This window comes from Xiphophorus couchianus, chromosome 8 (genome assembly GCF_001444195.1).
Source record: "Xiphophorus couchianus chromosome 8, X_couchianus-1.0, whole genome shotgun sequence".
In the NCBI taxonomy this organism is placed as follows: domain Eukaryota; kingdom Metazoa; phylum Chordata; class Actinopteri; order Cyprinodontiformes; family Poeciliidae; genus Xiphophorus; species Xiphophorus couchianus.
The window spans coordinates 21,138,502-21,155,557 of NC_040235.1; positions in this window are offsets into that span (position 1 = coordinate 21,138,502).

The window sequence follows — 17,056 nt, forward strand, 5'->3', positions numbered from 1 at the left end:
ATGGCATTTTCTTTGGTCTTTCCAATTTTGAAGAGTCGCTGGGAGAAAGAGGCATCTGTATCAGATATTCATCCATCTATCCAGCCATACATCCATCCATTTCATTTAGATGTGTCATTTTGGAAGGGTTGTAGCTATAGCTTGCCAAAGGATCTGCTGTAGATGAAAAGAACACATCTTTTCATCTGTCTGACAAGAGGTACAACAGTTGCTGTTTAACCACAAGCGGGTCTAAAACACATGAAATTACCAAAAAGCACATTGCTCATCGCTTCATCCCTGCACTCGTGGCATTTGCAGTAATTCATCTGGGATGACTTTTAGTGCTTGATTTGATTGCTTTCTGGATTAGTTCTCGCTGCGATTTCAGTTGCTAGCTGTTTGTCCCTTCGTTATCTGTTTCCTTGAACAGATCTGTGCAGATTAAACTCAGCCTTAATCTGAGAAGTCCAAATTGCTAAGGCAGCTGCTGTCCAACCAAGAGGTTGGCACCCGCATTGTGCTGTAATGACCATGACAGCTGCCATGGCATGGACTTGCATTACAGGGTTGAAGACTGGCGCTGCCATTTTGTAGCACCACTCTGGGTGGCGAAGTTTTAGTTAAATCTCTCCTTATGTTCATTCTGTTTTTCCCACGCAGACATTGAACGCCACAGTTTTATTAATAATATTTACTTAGGAATTATTTCTAAAGCTATGCGACAAGAGTTGGATAAAATACGACAAGATTCTCTTTTTATGTTTCCCCATCACAGACTCCCTCTTGGGGTGTGCTGCAGCAGATGCTCATGTGGCTAAAATCTGGATGGATTACATGATCTAACAGATGCTTCTTCTGTTTCTACATTCTTTGCCAAATGAAGCAGAATACAAATTCACATGAGTGCACATACTCAACAACATTTATATAGCCAAAACGTTTTAAAAACTTCTGCTTTCAGACTATGTTTGTAACACTGTTCAGGAAATATATGCTATAATTTAGGGAGACTGGATAGTCATAGACTTTGTATAATCCTCTCTAAGAGCAATCTCTAAATCCTTCCACCAAGCCATCAATAGAATCCTCTGTTGACACAACTTCTTGTCAGAGGAAACATTTACTCTTTTTTCTTCTTTTTTTTTAGGTTCACGTCCAGCTAAATGTGGCAAAAACACAAAATTCATCCTGACCTTCATTATGAGAAGCCTCTCTGTCTGTCCATTGTTTTCATACATTCCAATATAGTTTTACAGTATGTATGTTCATTGTAAAACAATACAGTTAAGGTCTGCGGAAACTTTTTCACGTGCATCAACAAGCTTTAGGTGCTGTTTCCCTTATTGCCTTTTTCTTACTCCCTTCAGCCACTTTTGATAATTACTGGCCACTGCAAAGTGGGAATACTCTATAAGTCTATAAGAGCTGCAGTTTTGGAGATGCACTAGCTATCACAATTTGGCCTCTATTAAACTCTTTCAAGCTTAGCCTTTTTTACTTTTTTTTTTGCCTCTATTGCATTAACTCTGAGGGTGAAATGTTCACTCTCTGGCTAATATATCCCCACATTAGAAGGTGAGAAAAGGCAGTCATCTCTCAGTGATCATATTGTTAAGCATAGTTACTGTAGATGATCGCTGTAAAAGAGAAATCATATTATCTCTTCTTTGTGTCTTGTGGCCTTTCAAGTGTACAGAAACCCTGACTGATGCTTGCTCTATGATGTTAGACATTAGCATAACAAACAATAAATTAAAGTTTCTAGATGAAGTAAAATACAGTATGTCATTCAAAATGGAGAGAACTATATGTTACTGTGGAACTCTTTCTTTGGTGTAATACACATAATTTAACTAGAAAAATAGCTATGTTTTACAATCTAAAATTCTATAAAAGAAAAAAAATATCTCCCTATACTCTCTAAGTCTCAAAACAATTAAGTTGGAGACCATTGCATAAGTTATGAGTCTGTGCACACAAAATGCTATTTGTGTGGCTGGTCTACAATATACCATTGTTTGGGGGAAGTCATTTGCAACAGATGGCTGGGTGTAATTCCAGACGGAAGGAATGAGAGTGGCAAAAACACAATGCAGAAGCAGCTACAAGGAAACTAAAGTGCTGCTTGTAGCTGTGACACTTGTGTATAGACTTGAATTTATGGTACGTGTCTGTGTCTTCAGTACATGAAATTAATTGGAACAGAAAGTTGTTTAGTTTGGCAGTAATTTAGATGTTCAGGTGTCACGGTTGGGTAAGGATAGAATGTAATTGTGCATATGTATAGTTTCAGCTCCCACAGTGCAAGTACATTTCCAACATGTAATCATGTCCAGCATGCAACCTGTAAATGGCCTGGGCTAAATTTGGCTTCAAGGATTGTGTTTCTTGTTGGAGCCAGAAATGACCATATTTGTCCAGGCGGATGGAAGTGGAGACATGATTACAGGCTGTCCAGTTTTATGCGCATAGGGCCCAGAAATTTCCCTTTGATAAACAGCAAAAATGACAACCAACATGCTAACAAGTAAGGATGAAAGCATATTAACTCTAACAAAATTAAGAAAAATTGGTATTAAATATTTGAAAACAGGTAAAAAGTACCATAATTTGCGATGTCATAAGTATACTGTGGTTTTTATGTGTTTTATAATACAATTTGCACTGACATAAAGCAGAAATATCCAGTAGCCTATGGGTTTTTCTTATCTGAAAGATAATAATTTTAGGACATCAAAAAATACTTGGGAGGAGAGCAAGTGATGGTGGGGGGACGAGGTTGCCCAAGAAGTCATTGTAACTTCGTGATCAACAGCTATGTCCAAACACCAGTCTGAGTTTAATCTCCATGGTGACCAGGTGTGCTTTGCTATGGATAGTGTTAATTTCTACTACGTTTGTTAACATTGAGTATAAAATCAGATATCCATTCCTGCATACTCTTTGTAGCATCCTGGTCAGAAGGATGCTAGCTGACCAAACAGCTATTACATCAAGCTCTATTCATTAATATTGTTATTGGAGGTTGTCAAAAACAAAGACACAGAAGTTGCTTAATTCCATGTTAAGCATGAATTTGTGTGAGAAGCAAAGAATCCAAGTTGCTTAATACAAACTTTGATTTTTACACAGATGATTAATTATTTTTTGGTGAATCATTTTATCCTCTTGGTGTTGGATGTTGTTTCTTTCTCAACTCCAATGTCAGAGCACTTTCTGCTTCTTTCTGCTGACAGGATAAATGAAGATGTTGATTTAATTTTCCAGTTGGATTCAACCTCTACCCAGACTGCCAACAGCAGTACCAATATATGCTTTAATGACCAAAGTATTAATGTGCTTGACTGGCCTGTACTAGCCTATGCTAAACCCCATAGAAAATCCATAGATTATTGCAAGTCTACCAGTTGTCTGATATTTCATATATTAATGTATTAATCCACGTGTATTATTGGTTACTCTTTCCTTATTAAACTTATATTGAAAGTCAAATCAGATGTGATTCATAATTGATTAAGGACATCGTGTTACAGTGATTCGTTTTGCTAGTCAGACAATTCAACAACCCCAAAACAAACACTAGAAAGATTAAAAGATTTTGTGTTTCACCCAGTAAAAAAGTTAACCATGGCTGTTTGTTAATATTCTGTTGAAGTGATGCTTTTGCACTAAGTCAAATTATTGCATATGAGGAAAAAACAAAGATGTGGTCGATGCAGTACAAACGAGGCTAGAAAAATAGGGAAGTAAGAAAAAAAGACAAGTTTTCATTGAAGTATAGCAACTCCTCGTAGATTTGTTTGAACAACTGTTTCAGTCTCATTCTGTGTCTGCTTGCTTTCAGTATTTTGCTATGTGTTTTTGCTAGACATATGGTATATATTCATTGAAGATGTGTGTCAAAGGCGCAAGAAAACAAGCACGACAAAAGTATGTAATGATTCCCAACTTTATTTGTCCTGTCAAGCCTTGTCTGCTTTTTATCACAATATGGTTTCTTGAAAGCCAATTGTCCAAAAATGCTGATTGTATTAAAGCTACACCATCAAAGATGCAGTTGTGTGCCCACTCCGAAGAATGAGTCATCCTTCAGTGGGCTATGGGACAATGAAAGACTGATGCTATTGCTAATTCACTGAAAGAATGATTTCAGGAGAGACATTTCATGAACTCCAACCCACTTGAAGCAGGTGGATGATGTGGAATGAAAGTTGTTTATTTTTACTGTAGCTTGGTAATGAGACATTTTCTCTTTTTTTGAGAATGGGTTTTGTAACACTGACCCATGACTTCCCCCAAGTTAAATTACTATTGATGTTTAACCCTCCTCCTACAAAACTTTCTACAGTAAAACACTGAATGCGTCTCCCACCACTTGCTCACTATCTTACTCCCTGAAACCATAAGCGCACATAATTGATTTCCTTTGTCAGCCCGTCATGTTTAATTGTCTGATTTAAGAACTATTAATTTCCTGCTTGCATGCAGCAGCTACACTTACTGCAAATGTAATTAACAAAACACAGTGTTACTGTATGAAAATCATTAACACGTGGCAGAGGATTTTCTGTTTTTGGTTCGCACTTAGTGCTTGAGATGCTGATGCTGCTGATGTGTGTAACCATATAGCAGGCTTACAGGACAAGTTGGAGGAGTAGCAATGAGTGGAACGATGCTGACGCTTTCTGTTCACATGAACAAACAAACCACCAAGAAACAAATGGCATTCAATTTATGTGTGTGTTGGGTACTAAAAACGTCACACATCAATATGGAGAACTAATTGATATTAGAAGTAAAGCACACAGACGTTTCAGTGTCTGACACAAGACAAAGTTAAAAAAAAATAAAAATTAATTAATGTTGGTCAATATTACTGGCCATGAACTTTTAATTTGAAAAACTACAACTCAGTTGTTATACAACACAGTAGAACAACTTAAGTTCAACATTTAACCAGTGATCAACATAAAAGTGATCAGACTGACTATTAGAAAAATAGGAGTTTAGCAAGTAGTTCAAACCAATAGAGCTCACCCATTTGCAATTGTGACCAGCAAATGATAAACTGTCTTTCCTTATCTCTTCTTTGTCCCAGATCATACCACCAGTTTGCAGTTGACACCATAGTCATTTGGTCTGATCCAGGACATTGCATCTGGAACTTAACCCAATCAAGCCAGAGATGCTCACAGTTGGACTTCCAGAGAACCCTCCACTGAACAACACTGTGTTTACTGTGGGTTACTTCCGGTGTCCAGGAACCACTCCAACTCCACTCCACTCCTGACATGGTCCTCCACACTGTTTGGAAGAAGGTCTAGCAGTGTCTGTACTTCCTACGGCAATTCAAAGAAGTGCAACCTTCCAATAGAGCTGTCGGTCATCTTCTTTACTGCCATTATTTATAAGTCATCTGGGATGCAAGGTCAGAAAGAGCATTTAACATCTCGGTAGATTCCACACAATCTGGACACAAAATGTTTAAACTTTACCTTCAAGTTAATGTGACAGAGCACTGTTTGCAAAGATTCGCCGCCACTGAGACAGTCTCACCCCACAGGCTGTCTCTCTGATGAACACATTGGCCATATTGACTCACAGCCAGAGTAGTCAGCCACTCTACTGTGAAACAAAATAGGCATTTTTGCAGTGTCAAAACCATCCTTCACTTTTTCTTTCTTTAGAAGAAGATTTTTTTTCTTTATCTATATAGCATTTACTCTAAAATGTATTTATTCTTTGTCTGTGTGCTGTTAGTCCCTAAAAACTAAAGCCAATTTCCTTGTTTGTGCACACAATCTTGACCATTTTTTTTCACTCTGTCAATAACTTCTCCTTTTTTCCACTGAGTCTTACATATGCAGCCATACAAATTATTCAAAGTGGTGAAGGCTTCTTCAATGTTTTTTTCGGAGTTGGCCAGTTTGCCGGGAAGTATTTGTCTGCTGCTTCAATCAACAAGGCAGCTCAAGAACTACTTACTTTTTTAATCAAAATACTTATCTCTAAGACAGATAGTAAGCTAACAACACATTTGTGACTGAGGCTCATAATAGCGTTCACTTTCCTAACCAGATGAAGTCAAATGATATCAGCAACCAAATACCCTTTAAGAGAATGACTTCACGAGAAATATCTTGGTGCTAATATCGTGAAGTTCCCTGGTACAACATCTATTTGCACTGTTACTCATCTCTGATTTGACACTGGTAACTATCGCTTCTTTACCTTCAAGTGCTCACTGCTTTTCTGTCTGCATCCATTTTATTTTATTCTAAATTGTATGTATTTCATACAAAAGTCTTTCCTAAAAGACAGATCAATGTAGGCAGCGTAAGCCGGCTCTTCGTTCCCCTTTGAAGGTTCAATCAGGTGTAACTCATGGTGAATGGGCTTGGAGGACAAATCGAATTCAGTGTGAGCATCACGCTGACAAGCTTGTCATGTTCTTCCTCTATAATTGTCTTTCCATTTTTCTGCGGGTCAGCAGAGATGCAGCTGAATTGTGTAGTGTTGCATTTATGTCTTCCCATCATCAAAGGAAGGTTCTGGGAAGACTCCCCCCCTCCCCCCCATCATGCCTTAATAATAAAAATAAAACTCCCTATGAGAAAATAAGCATGCTTTCTCAGATGCTGATGTTTTCTGTCAGTAATCTCGCTCACTTGAATCATTGTTGGGACCAGAATAAACCTGTCTGTAAGCCCTTCACTGTTTTTGTTGTTCCTTAGCAAGCAGCTTTTTTGGTCATTTTAAAAAACTGAGAACAAGCTGTCAGCACATTGTTGGTATATAATTACCACATGTGGTAAGGTAACTGTTGTTTGTTAGCACTTATTTTTCGTTTGTGTTGATCCTTACTGTAAATCAAACGTTTTATTCATAATTTCATGCAAAAATGTTCAGATCACTTTTATGTGACTTTTATAAATTTATAATTTATAATCCTATTCTGTTCTATCCTATCCATTTTTCAACTCTCATCATATTTACGTTTATGGGATACTGAAACCTATCTTTAGTTGTGTACTGGATTATTTACCAGTACACAAAAAGGCAACACAAATACACACAGGACAAACAATGATCAATCCAAATTCTCACTCTTAATGTCAATTTAGAATGACCAGTTAGAAAAACTAGCATATTTTTGGACTTTGGGAAAATGCCAGATTATTTGGTGCTTTAAGAGAATATGCGTCTATTCACTCAGAAACACATCAACAAAATCCAGGACCCTCCTGCCAGAAAACACGAGTGGTAACAGCACTGCCACCATTTACTTACGGAAATTGACAAAACAAAACAAAAAAAACGTGTCACTCAGCTCCAAATATGCAAAAAGATAAAGAGCTCTTTGTAAAGAAACAGCTCTTGTATGAAGCATATGTTATACTCTGATTAATGTTTTGCATGTCTGTTGGGCTGAAAGATGGAACATTCAGGATGTCATTTTAATTGAATAAACATCTTATTCTTAGGCTGAAAATTCAAAGCTTTATCCTGAGGTAATGATTGCCACCTATTGGTCAAAATATTATTTCCTGAAATTCATAATAAAAAATGTGCCTTCTCATGCCATGTGAGGCAGTACCAAGCCTGTATTTGCTAAGGTGAGAAAAACACAGCTTCTGTGTAATGTAGAGAGTAATGTTATTGGCTCATTGCTTCAACATTTGCATAACAATAGTACATTTCCTATCAGTGAGACAGACAGCGTTGGATATGTGGCACCACTAATTTACACCAATCCTGGCATGTTTTGTTTTTTTTCCCTCCACAAATATGCCTCTGCCTGGTTTAGTTGTTGGATAACATTAGATATGGTAAAAATCTGATTGAAAGGTAGGACTGGAACCTCATAGTAGCCTTTCTTTGTATGCCAAAGAAATGTACAATTTACACAATATTGTGATAGAGGTATGACAAGCAGTTTAAAATCCAGTGCACATTATTCAGGGGTCAGGAATTCATTCAATAGTTTACAGTTTTAGAATGCTTCCACCAATTATCCTGTGTGTATAACAGGATACACACAGGGATCATGTGGTGTAAAGAATGAAGGTATTTAGCTTCTTTTTTTTGTTGCTGTCGTCCTGTTGTAGTTGTCGCAGTTTTACGCTCTTATCTCACTCTGATGCAACATTCCTCCACAAGAATTCCTCTTGTTAAGCTGAACTTAAAAAGTTACTACCAAAGGATATGTACATTTCTGCGCCTTTTCCAGTCAGCAGGTTTATCTAAAACAGGCCGCCAATCTCACTGAAGGAGAAAAGCCTGAACATCCTTCAAAGCTGAGAACAGGCACTCTTGTGTAAAACCCTGGTTGTGAGCAGCTTTGTGGACCATGTTAAACTCCACGGTTGGAAAACCTTGTCAACAAACAGGCTTTACTCAGTTTGTGTTTCAGTGTGAGGGAAGTAAAGCACATCTGTTGGAAAGTTGCTAAGTAACGTGTGGAAATGCCTTTTGGCTGATTTTGATGCAACTTAATTTCATTTGCTGCGATATACATTGAAAATTATGCTTCTTATACTTCAGAGTGACGATGCTGCCACTGGTTCTGATCATCATAAGACCAAACATAATGAATTTATAATAATTTAGGGTGTTATTTATAATAAAGAAATAGTAGACAATAAATAGTTGTCCAATTAAAAATGATTTATGAAGGGAATTTTGGTTACAAAGAATACAGAGATTATAAATAATATAGAATGTTGATATGTCAGCTTGTCTACAATGCTTTGAAAGCAGCTTGACTGACAGCTGTAATGTTTTGGATATGCAGATCGTGAAGTTCAAAAGCTATTTTGAAGTTTTTATTAAAATAAAAAAAATGAAGTGGGCTTGCCAGTAGAAGACAGATAAAAGACACGAAATGTAAGGCAGTGGTAGCATAAAATTTGCTAAGCTTATATGATCTTGAAAATTTATTTCTTTTTTATAATTTGAAATAGCTTAGACATGTTGTCATTGATCACCAGCTAAGGCGAACTGTCACAGACTTGTTTAGCAGGCAGCTTTTACACACAATACATGTCACACATGTGTGCCACTACTAAAGCATGTATGTAAATGTGTAAATATCATAGCAATAGTCGGGGGCAAAAGCAAAGCGATGAGCTTTAATCCTCAGAAAGCCAGTTGATCTCTAAAAAGTTAGGAATGCCATGGTAAAAATAATGCACCACATGCTGATTAAACACTGTATTCCCTGCCCTGGACATGCACTGTTCAAAATGGGGGATCATTAACAGGATTTTGTGGTACAAGAAACACAGCTTCATTTCCTTACACTTAGATCTTGCTAGCACACATTTTTCAACATGCACAAATTGCGAGAAATGAAAAACGGTGAGACATAGGCTTAATTGACAGCACCTTCCAGCTCTCTACATATAACATTACCAATCCAAAGCAACAATTGCAATCTTTTTTATTACTATTATTATTATTATTTTTGACCTTTATTGGTGTTATACAAGATCTAAGCTCTACTCAACTTTAGCACTGTCACTTATAATAATTGATTCCACGAAAAGTTTTTCCACTTAAAGAGCAGGCTGCAGTTACCTTTTTTTCCCCATAAACAATAGAAGAGGCTATTTTGGACCGCTGAGCAGGGACTCAGAAGTGATTTAATGAAAAGGTCAATAACTGATTACGCTAACCATCTCCCCACTGTCCACCCAGTGGGTGGCTGCAACCTCTTTCTATTCCTCTCACCTTTCACTGTCCTCCTTTTATTCTTGGCTCTCTACAGTGACTCCTCATCCTCTCTCTCTCAGTCGCTCTGCCAGCCTGCAGCTCGTTCAGATGTTACCCCCCACTTACTTTGCCATGGAGGATGTTTATATGACGGCTTGTGATCTCGTGATGAAATGAATCCTAAATGTCTTCACTCTTTGGGTGCCTACCCTGATTCTCTTTGACTTTCAGTCAGTCTCTCATGGCTTTGTGGAATTTGTGCTGCTTTGGTGGGATAATAATCTCTCACAGCTGTGCATCATCAGTAAAATAATTACCTCTGAAATCTGAACTGAACACAGATGCTGTTTGGAATTGAAAATGCCTCCTAAATTTCAGATGCATATTGTCACTGTCAGACTGTATTTTGAGCTGCTGCATCACAGAACACTGAAGGCATCATGATGAGGCAGGTTTTTCTTCTGCCTTTTGATTAAGAAATCTAAAACAAGGACAAATACTATTACTTTGACATGGTAAAACTAAAATAGTTGTGCATTGTTAAAATAAACATAAGATACTACGGTAATGCATTCATCCCAGGCTTCATCAAATTTTTTTTATTAATTTTTTCCTCAAAAAGCCTGTTACGTTCAAATGAAAATAATAATTAAAATTTAAATATAGCTATTAAAACTAATTATAAACTCAAACCTAACTCAACAAATCCCAAAATGAGCATAAACATTTTCAGATGTTCCACGGCATACACTAATATGAATCACAACATTGTAATTATTTTGTTTAGCAAAACTGAATAAACTGAAATCAGGAGATACTCAAATATGAATTGTAAAAAAAAAAGCTAAGCTACAATGTTAACATCCTCAGATTTAATCTTGTTTTACTCTCATGTTAGATCTACCTGTTCCCTCGGCTTCTATCTTGAAGTTACACGAGGTTGTGAATAAAAATTGCAATATGAAATGGGACATCCCTTCAAAGTCACCAGCATGATTGACAGTGCTAGGACATTCCTTCTGGCTCTGATTGATTGCTTCCGACAGAGTAGTGTGTTTCTGCAGATGGCAGCAGGACCACAGGGAGAAGGCCGAGCAGCTCGATTTTTTTAAAACATATTTTCTGCCTCATGTTATACCAACACGACATGGTGACATTTTTACCAAATATGTAAAAAACATATTTTCGGTAGAAAAATTGCTTACTGCAGCCATAAAGGACATAATAATGAAATATTAGACATATGATACTATTTTCTAAAATGAAACGGAGACCCAATGTTTCCCTTTGGTGACCAACAATCTGGCGATCGCTTCTTATTATGCTTTATCTTATGATAATACAGAAAAGTGGCGAAAAGCTGAAAAAGAAAGTAACCCCAAAGCAATCACTATTATCCCACTGAGAAACACAATACCACTATTTTAATGTTTTGCTCGAAATGTTCTCAAATGCTTTACACTTTAAACTGTCAAGTCTAATTAAATGAATTCAGAACATGGATGGAAATTATTCTGAAATGATTTGCTTAAGCAGCTCATAACCCTTTATTTGTAGTATTCCTCCTGACATATCCATTAACAGGGCTCTACCATTTTTCCTGCCATCTGAATCTCAAAAAGGAATTTAGAGACCCTTTCCCTCTGGAGTGAACGTGCAAAATTTAGGTGTATTTCTAGCTGATAGGGGCCAGGAGTGAAATGAGTTTCACTGAAAGGGAATACTTTTTGTTTTGAGCAACAAAATCCCACGACTGCCATGCTTTGCCATCATTGGGGTGCTGTTATCTGTAATAGGTTTGATGCGGTATGCAATAAATCTTACATGGGTGATCAAAGTAATTGTCAAATGAATGCCAGAGGCAAAACTATCTGAGCAAAATGATCCATTGTAATGAGATGATTAATGACATCCACTTCATGTGTTATTGATCTTAATGCTACAGCTGGTGTTCAACTTTAAAGGAGACTAAAAACTGCACAATAAACTGGTTAACATTCTGCTCTCTAAGCAGGCAAATTTAGATTTATTATTGATTTTAGTGGTCACCGTGAGCTATATGAGATTGCTTCATTAGAGGACAAGTCACATCTTGGACCAGAATACAGCCAAGCCAGCATTAAAAAGGATTAACTCCAAACACTTCTCCGTCCACCTAATGCAAACTTTACCCTAAATGCATGTTCATGTCCGCTTGGCTGGGAGCACAGCAGGTCAGACTGGGGTCATCGACATTTGTCTTAGATATTGATCAAAATGTACCTTGAGGAAATAAGAGGTCAGGAGGTTGGCAACTAAATCAAAGACAAATACTACGAGCCACAAAAAACCAGAAAACCAACATGCCTGCACAGTTTCGCTCCAAGCCCGGCTCCAGGAGCTGTTGCCCTGCGTAAATTACGTTAAAGTTTCCAAAGTGACATGGGCTCGGAAACTAATTAGGTCTCTGCCTGAGGGCATCAGTAGATGTATGACTGTGTTACCATTCAGAAGCGTGTCTCAGGCTGGGGGCACATACACACAAGCACATGCACATGAACACACCGACGCAGAGTGAAAAACACCAATGTTTTCCACTTTTAAAATGCAAAATACATATTGCACTGTATTTTTGTATTGAAGGAGGGTAATTCAGTGGCAATCCTGCTCTTTTTTTACCTATGTGATTAAGATTTTGTTTTCCACAGGTGTAAGTATTATTTTACAGAAGAGCAGCTATTTATGCAGGGACAGAAATAATTCAAATTTTACAGTGTTCCCTTTCTGTTTGGTTGTGTTACGCTGCTGAATGTGCCGTAACAAGCATGAATAAAAAAAAAATACTTGCATTTTAAAAATTTTACTAACTAAACAAGTGGTTATGTTGATGTTACTAGAAATTTAAAGGGTTTCACAAATGGCAATTCAGAGCATTATTGCAGTATCAGTGTGAGATATTGCATTATTTCAGTAATGGCAACCTGCTCTTTTCGAAAACTATAAGTTATCTTACAGTTTTCATGAAAAAAAAGAACTTTTCTGCTGGGAAAATAAAAAATACAATTGGAAAAAGGTTGATTTTTCACATGTAAATCCTACATTGCTAATAAAAGTTACAATTGTGCGATATGTTACAAGTGACTTCACGGATAGTGTCACTAGCTCAAAATAACACATTGATTGGAATTTAACAGCATAAAAAAGCATTTCCAATAATTGAAGATTGCTCTCCTTAGTTGATTATGTGAGTGTTGTTTGTTGCTTGACAATTGCTGATGATCCCTGTAGCCATTTCTTTATTGGAAGCTTTTTATTAAAGATGTGTGGGATTGAAGTGTGCAGTGTGAGGTAAGTTGATTGTTGTAGGAGCTATTATATTGTGTCTTTCTGATTGACATAATAGTACAAATGAACTGTAGAATAAGAGTGAGTTTACAGTGCCATGGGAAATTTGTCAGCTTTTGTCATTTTTCAGCCACAAATTTCAAAGTGTTTCGTTGAAATTTCATATGACAAAAGCATGCATAATTTTAAAGTGGAAAGTAAATAAAAGTAATGTAATAATAGATATTTGTAATAATGGATTATTTTATTTCTAACAGGTCATGCAGTTAATCCATTCCAGTCAAAGTACTGGAGTGGAGGTTCACCTTCCATCAGAGCAACAATGCTAAACATACAGCCAAACCTTGAACTTGTTTGGAATCAGTGACATAACTTGAAAATAGAGGTTCTCAGATTTGCTCTTCATACAATCTGACTGGGCTAGAATTATTATATTTCTCAATTTTCCAACTTGAGCACAAAGTCAAGGAAACTTTTATTCTTTTACTTTCAAGTCTAAATCAAGTCACTTGATCAAATATCTACTTTACCCCTCCTGTTATGTTCGTTTCTAGGGTACAGCAAAAATGTTTGTGGGTCAATTTGACCCGGGGAGTGTTTAATCATGCAATACTGTCAGAAACCAAAAAATTCCTCCAAAACATTTTTGTATCTGATTATTAACTCCAATACTAACCATTTCAATCAATATTTGTGCAATGATGTTTTATTATTTCTCAGAAATTAAGGATCAATGACGACAACCTGCTCATTTACTCATTTGGACATAAAAAATGGAATTTACATTTTTAAGGTCCACTGAAAAAAACCTAGACACAAAAAAACTATAATTTCCTTGAAACTGATCTTTGGTAAAAACAATTTATATTACACTTTTTTTTTTTCAATGGGTGATCTTTATAATTGAATTTGAGACACACATACTGTTCGGGGTCAAATTGACCCACTGATTAAAATCAAGATAAATGAGTCATGCAAAGAGTATTTATGTTTTTCTCCACTTCTGCTGAGTGTCACTCAGTGTGGGTGGAGTTTGTCCATGGGAACAGAAAAGATTCCCATCAAAAGTTGAATGAATACCTGCTTTCTCGCAGTTTCCTAGTGAAGTAAAGAGAATAGTGAGAAAGTGGGCTGGCGTGTGTCGGGGTGTGCATGTATGTGTGTGTTGGGGTGAAATATGGTTCATAGCTGCAAGGAAACATATAGAATTGGACCTTTTTAAATCTTTTTTTGCACTTTAACCTGACTGCCGGGTGAAATTGACCCGAACAGTATCTATGTAAAAAATAGACCTAAGGGTTGGTACAAATGTGTAAAATGAATATGTTTTCAATTTATATGTAGAGTGCACCTATTAAGACAAATAGAAAAAGTTTCATGCAAAAAAATACTTCCAACTATTTTTTAAAAAAAAGTAAAACTTTAAAACGGGTCAATTTGCCCCAGAACATAACAGGAGGGTTAATCGGAGTAATCTGGTTGGTAAATTGTGCTTGTTTCAAATTGCGGTTTACTCATAAACATAAATTTATCACGGATATTTACACTGGAAGCTGTGGTAGGCTGAGATTTGCTTAAGGTAATCTGGGCAGATATGCAGTCTGATAAAAAAAAAATGCAAGAGGAAAAATAAGTAGAATACAAATCTACTGACACATTGAAATGTGTTTTTTCTCCAAGGCAAAAAATAATAATAATAAAAACAATACCCTTACTTTGACTTGCTAGTGGTTTTTTTTTTTTTATCCTTTTCTAATCACATCAGATTACCTTCAGGATTCAATTACTAAACAAATGTATGTGTCGCTACATCACACAACAACATTTAGCTTGCACAATTTGCATTAATTTATAATCAACCATCACATGAAACTTGTATTAAGAAGTTTTCCCCGGATGTATTTGACTTTACTCTGACAAGGACAATGATAACAAAACTGCAATGTGTAGGACACTTGAAAGCTGGAGCTCCGGAGTCCCACCATGTCACAGCTGGAGATGCTGTGGTATTATCATTATACCACAGGGAAGTGAGGCAGGTGGCTTAGATAAGTCAACCCTCACATTTGTCTCAAGGACCACTGCACTCCTCCGAGTCTCACTGTGTTAATAACTTTGACCTTTTTCAGAGGAGCTCTAAACTTTTAAGTGAAATACCTTCTGATTACTTAGCAACAAGTCAGCTCTTTAACTACTACTACTACTTGACAAACAATATGCTTGAGACATAGCTCAAAAAATTGAGAAGCATAAAAAATGTAATATTTTTGGTCACTTATATCAGAAAGAGTCAGGTCATCTACTGGTGTAGGACCATTGTGTTTTCTGAAGTCATCAGCTTCAATTCATGCTCTCCTCTGCTGACAACCGAAATGCTGAAGCCTTTTCCAGCAGGACAGGGAACCTACCGACATTGTTAAATGTACCAAAGCCTTGTTCAATGACTATGGTCCTGATATAGATAGATATATAGATATATATATATATATATTGCTCAATTGAGAATGTTCATAAAGAGAAATGAGTCATTCAAAGGGAGAAAAATATTCAAAATCAAAGCCACAGTGAAACTGTTTCTCTCATCACAGAGTCCTGAGTCTTTTCAGATGACTGTATTTTCACAAATAACCATAGTTACCAATATTCAGGGTGACAGTGCACAGACACAATTAATGTAAACAGAACACAGGCCAGTTCAGAAAAATTAGAAATGATTGAAATACAGGAAATACAAGAATTCCTCCTGCAGTGTCTTATAAAAAATGTGAATTATTTTAGGGTTTTTTTTTTGTTTTAATCTAAATTTCCCAATGTCAAGGTCAAATTAGTCCTCCGCAACCTTTACATGTAGCAGCGTTCAGCATTCTTTCCTTTCATGTGGGCTCTGAGGTTGACTATGTGTCCATTAACTACTTGTTCAGTCATAAATATTTACAAACTTTGACATCAAAGCATTTTTACTTTCTGTGGCTGCATGCTTATTGTAGCTGGATGAAATCGACATTCGTGTATCATGAATTTTTGATGCCGTCAGACAGCATTTTCCTTTTATCTCACAATCAAACAAGAGGCCAACGAAGCATCTGTTGATTCAACGTACAGTACAGTGTAAGAATTCAAACAGTATCAACCTGCTGGCATTTATCTGTTCAGAGGATGTAACAAGCACATTTTGTGAATGTGTGTGTGTGCGTGCGTGTTCTTTACTCCATTTGGTCTTAGACAGTAGCTCTTTGTGAGTGAGATTAGATGCAAGTAGAACTCATCAATCCACAGAGATAAGACAGCTGCCTTGGAGCTGTGGATTACAGCCAAATGAATCAGTCTGTTGGGGGGGAAAAACAGCACAGAGTAAGTCTGCCCACTACCCAACTACCACTTCGTCCGTGTCTCTGCTGCCAGCTGGAATGAGTCATTTGATATTGATGCTTGCGTACCCCCCAGCTGAATGCTGTGGACAGCCACCGGACTGAGATGGTCACATAATTCAGTGGCGGTTTGATCAACTATATATGGAACACCTTTGCCCCGTTCCATATTTATCACTCGATAAATCACCCCCAACGAAATGAATGCATATTAGACCATTTCGCTCTCATCCATTTAAATCCAAGGCCATAGTGCCAATGCAAATGAGCGAGAGTCAAACATTTTTTATGAAAAAGACTGGACTGCAGTTCACCTGAATTTGTTTTATTGCCTGTATGGTTGGTACGGTGTTAAATATTTTATTATTCTGGTTTCGGCGTTGTTCTTATTTCAGAGTTTCCTTGAGCCAAACTATGTGAAAACACACAATAGCAATGTTTCTGCAATGCTCATCATCATCATCATCATCATCATCATCTATGGTAATGATATTTTTTAAAATCAGTTTCCGCAAAGACATAAGTATTAAATCTACAAAGTTAAAATTATAATAAATGAATGCATCAGTACGATGACCCTGATGTGTACAATTTTAGTTTTTTCTTCACTGTGTTGCAATGCAAATTTAATAGATACACTATGCTATGCGATCACTGTGTGTGGACTA